Genomic DNA, 6,925 nt, shown 5'->3' on the forward strand with positions numbered 1-6,925 from the left:
TGTATTTGCAGGTACCCTGCCGGCTGAAATTGTCATAGTTTGACCGCCCCTATTCTCGGTCGGTGATATTAGATATGCCAGATCCTATGCCCTTGCTATGGAGTGATTGAACGAGAGGAGATCCGCATCCAGTCAAGCACTTTGAAAATGGTCTGTCCAGGCTACCGCAGACAAATTTTCTTGGGACATTTAGATGTTTACCAGGATTCGTTTTTTTTCACAGCATAGCTGGATTTCAAAATTGGTTGCTTGATGGGCAAGCAATGTCTACAAACTGGGTTTAGCCACTCGAAAGTGCTCCAAGTGCGTTTTTTGGACGCTTCGAAATTGGCTCAAAATCATGGTTTTGTAATAGCACCACTGCGTTCAGAAATTGTTTACTGCAGTGTTGATTTAAAAATGCAACATCTTGTGCGATATGGTACAGTCCAAAACATTTTTTTCCACTTTGTTTGTGACTGGGGCCGTTTTCTCTTTGCACGAGTCCAGGATGAAACGGCAAGCCGTACGTAATGCACGGCCGGGGGAAACTCTTGTTTCGCTGGCTGGCAGCCCTGTGAAAAGCCAGCCAGTGGAAACTCCCGTCCACGTGCACATCGACAATGTAGAGGTGGGTAGCTGTTGCGTAAGGCTGTTGCTCAAGCATGGAAGGCTGTGTGTGGATGTACGCTTCATTCTACATATGTATATAGGTAAAAAATTGGGAGGATGTACGCATCCTTCTACATATGTATATATGTATATAGGTAACAGATTGGTTAATGTGGCATTCAAAGTATTGTACTGATTCTGCTGCCACCTGAAAGCAGCCTGCATTGTTCATTAAAGTACAGAGGGACCCTAGAAAACAGTCAGTCTTTCAGAAGGTCTGCTGCGAATCATCGCGGCGACCTGCGGACCTTGTAAATAATTATCTTTAGATGATTACTGCTGTGCTTACTTGGAATGACAAGAGGCTCAGGGAAGATAAAAATAAAAGAAAGCAACTGGCTCTAGGCCACTGGGCCGCAAATTGGCTTCTTTTGTCAGTGTATTAAATTTTTTTTTTTGCTGCAGGTTTTTGAGGCGAGATGTCTTTTACGGCAAAGTCGATCTTAAAAGAGTAATGTGAAAATATCAAATAGCCCAAGACATCATCCATCTCATTTAGCATAAGCAACAAGAGAGCGGAAGACACAGGAGAACAGAACGGTGCTTTGTGTTCGTCTTCTTTCTCTGTTGCCTTGTCATTTGTACTAAATAAGATGAATGTGATGTCACTCTTCAAGTAAGCAGCAGGCAAACAACTCCTCGCAACATGCACTATGCACTTCATTTTGCCCCTTTGTCTTTCAAATTTTGAACCTGGTAGATTGCCACGTATATGCTGATGTTTACATGCACTCAATGATGCTGGTTTGCCATTCTCTCCATTTTCTGGAATCCAACAATGATGCGCGTGCATTTTACACCTTCTACGCGTGTTAAATTGATTACCATGGTTCTGACGTTGTAAAAATAGCATCGACAACTTGACACACATTGAACACTACTGCATGTAGATATTCTTCCAAGTGCTTGCAGATTTCATAGTTTGCTTGTGCTTAGTTATTTCTGTAAAGACCTCAATACCAACGAATTAAACATTCACTTGGTGCTTGTGTTTTCTTTTTTGCTTTCTTTTTTCACTGTTGAAGGACATCCACATCTAAATAGGAGGAATGAATAGAGTGCGTGTCGTGCTTCGCACTGCTGTTTAAGGTGCTCTGCTTTTGCATAGCTTCGCGGCCCCAAACATAGAGGCTGACGACCTAAACTGCATTTGGTTCTTAAAGGAGAAGACAAACATAGCCGTTCATTTTGCAGTGAGAGCTGCCAGTGTCTCTATTACACGAGATCGTGGCGTCGTCCGTGAAGGAATAAGATTTAGACAATGCAGAGCAGGGAAAGAAAGTGGGGAGGGCTGAAAAGATTATGATGGGTGGCGAGAGGAGCAAGCAGATGAGGTGCATGCCAAGTTGCGTCATGAGCTGAACCACTTTAGCAGTAACACCTTTCAGTGCAGCTGCTACGATTTCATGAAGATACTTGGCCCTTTAGACAGTTTTCTGCGGCGGGAACGGAGTTGTGACCGGAAGCGCAAGACCACCAACGTTAGCAGTGTGTGCACTGGCAACAGAGATGAAAGGTTGCGAGCACAAAGACCCAGATGCATTACACCAGTCTTCTCTGTCCGTAGCATTCATGCAACACTCATAGCTCTTGGCGTTACGAGTAGTAAATGTCCCTTGAAAGTTTGTCCTCCCATGGTTTTATATCCTTGTTAATGTGATGTTACTCAGCTTTTTCATTGTTGTCTTTCTGGTTGTTTTGGAAAATTGTTATCGTTTGGATTGCCAGTCTACTCGTAACGTACTGCACCCGTGTCTGTTCAGGTGGTGACGCTGGCCTGTGATGCAAGCAGCAGGGAATCAGTGCAAAACGTGTGCAAGGCTATCCAGGAGATGTGTGAGAAATAAATCAGCAATGGTTGAAGAGCTTTTCTTGTCAGTGACCTTCTCTTTATTGATACTAAGAAAGGGACTCATGCCTATTTTAATATGTGCATGCATCTTACCTGACTCGGCGTAGGGCTCGAATTGCAGTTGTTTTAGAACCAGTGTTTTTAATTTCTTTTTGCTTTTGGACAGTGCCTTGATGCCGCAGTAAAGCCTGCAGAAGCCCATGCTCTGGCCCACACTGAAAGTATTTTATCAGATGGTGATCTAGCGGTCACGAGATAGTCTTGAATCATTTTTCGGAAGAAGGATAATCATGAAAGAAAAAAATTTATACCAGTACCTGTGATGGAAGCACTCCTGGGTTAACGGTTTTGCAATGTACAAAATTGGGAATAGTTCTTTGGTAGTACTTGCAGTTGAATTCGATTCGCGCCACTCTTTCACTATTTGAAACTTTGCAATGTCTGGAAATTGCAAAAGGTCTTGTTCATCTGAAGTCGCGGCCAGACACTGCGGAGTTAGCAGGCAGCGCTCACTAGTTGCAGCACCACGCATGAGACACATCAACTTATTTTTCTGTCCTTCTTCTGTCCTACAATATCGACTGTCAGCACGTGGCAAAAACGTATGCTTGGTAATGCTACATACCTTGTACGAAGCCTTGGTGCGAGATATCTTTCGCTGAGAGGCAGCGCTGCGCGATGGTGGGTCAGAAAACGACGTGCTGCAACACCCGGCGCGTCACTAAGTCGTGCCACGATGCACACTGCTGGCTAAGAATACGCCGGCAAAGAATGCGAACGGACGCCATCGTTCTTGTCATTTTCGATAGCTATGCGAACTTGTGGCCCGCGTGCGTTGTTTGACAGCGGCCGTTTTCATTCTGCTAGAAAGTTCACCAAATGAAACCCACAAACTGCACATTTTGTAAGGGCGTGCGAACATTACAAATTTCTAAACAGCGAATCGAATATGCTGATGCTCAGTGTCTGCTAGTACGCAGCGCTGCGCTTAAGGGTGTCACTAGGCGATGGCGACGACCTCGTGGATGTCGCAAAAATGGGCGCAAATTTAAAAATTAGACACATCACTCATCTGTCCTCTCCACTTCGGTCGCTCGCGTGCGGTGGCGGATCGGACAGAAGTGTCTCGAGCTTTCTGGAAACTTGTCTCCTCGCCTGACCAATGGCGCTGCGTGGCCGTTGGGATGGCTAGCGTCGTTTGTACGGTTAAAGCCGGGTGTATATGCGCGCTGGCCTTGGCGCGAAGTGGCATATGAGATACAGCCTCCGACCGAAAATTCGGCGCTTGATTTTTTGGATATGCTTGATTTTTCGGACATGCTTGATATTTTGTTTTCGAAATTCCAGGCTATTTCGCATGGCCTCATGACGTAACACACCCCGGCGAGAAATGAGCAATCGGCCGTGTAACCAACTGCCACCCGCTGGTGTATCTCCCAACTCGGACATGTGAAGGCGAGCAGTGCTTGGCCATGTCACCTAGTATCGTAATCTAGTAATTTAACCCCGGTCAGCCACAGCGTTTAATGCCAGGATGCATGAAGCGTTTTTACGGCGTGAGGCCGGCAATTTTCGCCCGACGGTGAGCGCCGCGACCAATATAGACCTACCAGATATTTGACGCACGGCGTCGTTCGACGACGGATGAGGCGGCGGCTGACGCGAGCCAATAGGTGCGCGGAAAGCCCGATATTTTCCGATTTGAGTGCTTGCGCACGCAGCCGTTGACGAGGCCGCGATGGCCGACGAGCACGGGGTGACTTGGGGGGCGGGCATCGAAACGTGACTGTCTTGAAGATGCACGACTCATCAAGCATAGCATGTCTTTTTTTTATGGGGAAAGGAACTATTGTCGGATAAAAATAGGCGCGCGCGTTTCCTCAAGGCCGGCGAAAGAAAACCACGCGCGCATCAAAGTTTTAGTCCTGTGTTGTCTCGAGCTTGCGATTCTGGATATCTGGGCATGTTCATGCGGAGTAATGTGATGTAAAAAAAAATATCCGGGGGATCTGTTTGCATGTTACATTCTCGAATTCTCTCCCCCCCCCCCCTACACGCACACACACCCACGCGCTGAAAAAGCAGTTAACTGGAGCGACGGAAAGTTACATGAATGCAGGTACAATTCCTAACAAGCGCATCCCGAATATGGACACACGTTTCAATGGTATTATTCAATAATTTATACGCTGAGCAAGCTATCACCATAATTTTGTATAAGTGCAGGGAACACATGCTGTGTGCAAGCAGTCTGGGTAACAGGATCAGCGTTAAAGCGCCGCTCGTAAGTAGAAGGCGGCATATTTTCTTTTAATGCGAAAGGATAACAGCTCATAAGGCGGAAAATTAGGCGTTGTTGTCCACCCCCAGAGGTTTAGAAAAACCACGTGACCTAATCAGAAAAAAGAATTAACTCCAAAATAAAACTCCCGAAGTGGGTTCTGAACCCAGGCAGGGAACACGCCACGTTGACTCAGTGGTTAGGGCGCGATGTCAGTGTACGTTAAAGATCCCCAGTTGGTGGTAATTATTCCAAGCCCTCTATTACTGCACCTCTTACTTCCTTTCTTTCACTCCCTACTTTATCCTTTCTCTTACAGCGTGGTTAAGGGCGCCACGAAAGAACAGCACACGACAGAACAGCATGCGACAAAACAGCGCACAAAAAACAGCGCAGCGACAAATAGCGCAGGGAAAAACAGCACACGCAAAACGGAACGCCGGGCAAAACGGCACAGCGACAGAACACCACAGCGACAAAACAGCACGACGACAGAAGAGCGCAGGGAAAAAACAGCACGACGACAGAACAGCGCAGCGGCGTACGGTGCAGAGCTGCGGCTGAACTATCATAGCCATACCCGCAAACGGCAAATCACAACACATACGGCAATGACCTTTCGAGTTATTCATTGCTCGTATGACAGACTCAACTAGGAACAGGGTAGGGTAATACCTGCGATATGAAATATTTGGTGGGTGACAACGCTGAAGAAGTTGTGCTGGAAGCATCCATTCTGCGGGTTCACCATCATGGCGCTGAATTCTGGCAAATACAGCTGACGTAGGGCTCTGGGTGTACAACGAGTTCTTGTTCTTTAAAACTCTCGCTGTCGGCAATTGAATCGTCAGCAAATTTGTTTGGAGCAAGGTGCAGGGTCTTCATGCACTGAAAATATGCAGTATTCGATGCTTGTAATGGTTGCAGGATTGCCCGAGCCGACATTTTCAGGCGGCTGGGTGTTTACCAGGACGCTGCACAATGGTTATCTATGGCTGGCCGGTGGCTTCTTTACTTTGCGAAATGGGCTACCCCACTTACCTGCGTTTGTTGTGTGTAATGTTACACTGAAGTTATTTTTTCACTTCGAAGCGAATTATCTGGAAACGTCAATTTAGCAGCAATTCAACAAAGCTACTTTTTTGTCGCTGGGAAGCCGATGCTATTACGACGTCCATTTGAGGAAATTTGACCATTTTGCTCAGAAACCACAAGAAACGTTTACCTAACAAACACACATCTGATCTAACATGCACTAGCGGAGTCTACTGCAATGGAGTTGCATACAGAAATGGGTGTAGGGATTTCGTTGCACAGGCTTGCCCATTCGAGCTTAAAGACTGGGAAGATCCAGTAAAAAAAAATAACACAAATAACGAATTGATGATATACTATGTTTTGCTTTGGCAGAGACAGCAAAAAAAGCTGGACAAAATTATGCCGGTGGGATGGCTCTGGACTTGGTAGTTGTACTAGGCCGTGCATATTCTTCTTAGGTAGTCGTAAAATTGGCCGCGAACAGCAGCGCTTCCGTTTCTGTTCAAGGTGTTTGAAAACTGCCAATAAAAAAAGAGGCGCCAGAACTAAAACACTGACCTGAGGCGTTACGGACATCAGCGTATACACAACTTAGAAATGCAACGATCGACGCGCACCGTCGCGGTGGCTCAGTGGTTATGGCGCTCGGCAGCTGACCCGGAAGACACGGGTTCGATCCCGGCTGTGGCGGTCGAATTTTGATAGTGGCGAAATTCTAGCGGCCCGTGTACTGGTTTGGTTTAGGCTTGGTTTGTGGGGTGTAACGTCCCAAAGCTACTAAGGCTATGAGGGACGCTGTAGTGAAGGTCTCCGGAAATCTCGACCGCCTGTGGTTATTTAACGTGCACTGACATCGCACAATACACGGGCGTCTAGAATTTCGCCTCCATCGCATTTCGACCTCCGCGGCTGGGTGAGGCCCGCGTGCTGTGCGATGTCAATGCACGTTAAGAACCCCAGGTGGTCGAAATTTTTAGAGCCCTTCGTTACTGCGTCCGTAATAGCTCTAATCGCTCTGGGACGTTAAACCCCCATGAACCATAAACGATCGACGCCTTGCTGCAATGCTGTTGTGTGTTTAAATGACAGCTACGACGTTGAAT

Source organism: Amblyomma americanum, chromosome 1 (genome assembly GCF_052857255.1).
Source record: "Amblyomma americanum isolate KBUSLIRL-KWMA chromosome 1, ASM5285725v1, whole genome shotgun sequence".
In the NCBI taxonomy this organism is placed as follows: domain Eukaryota; kingdom Metazoa; phylum Arthropoda; class Arachnida; order Ixodida; family Ixodidae; genus Amblyomma; species Amblyomma americanum.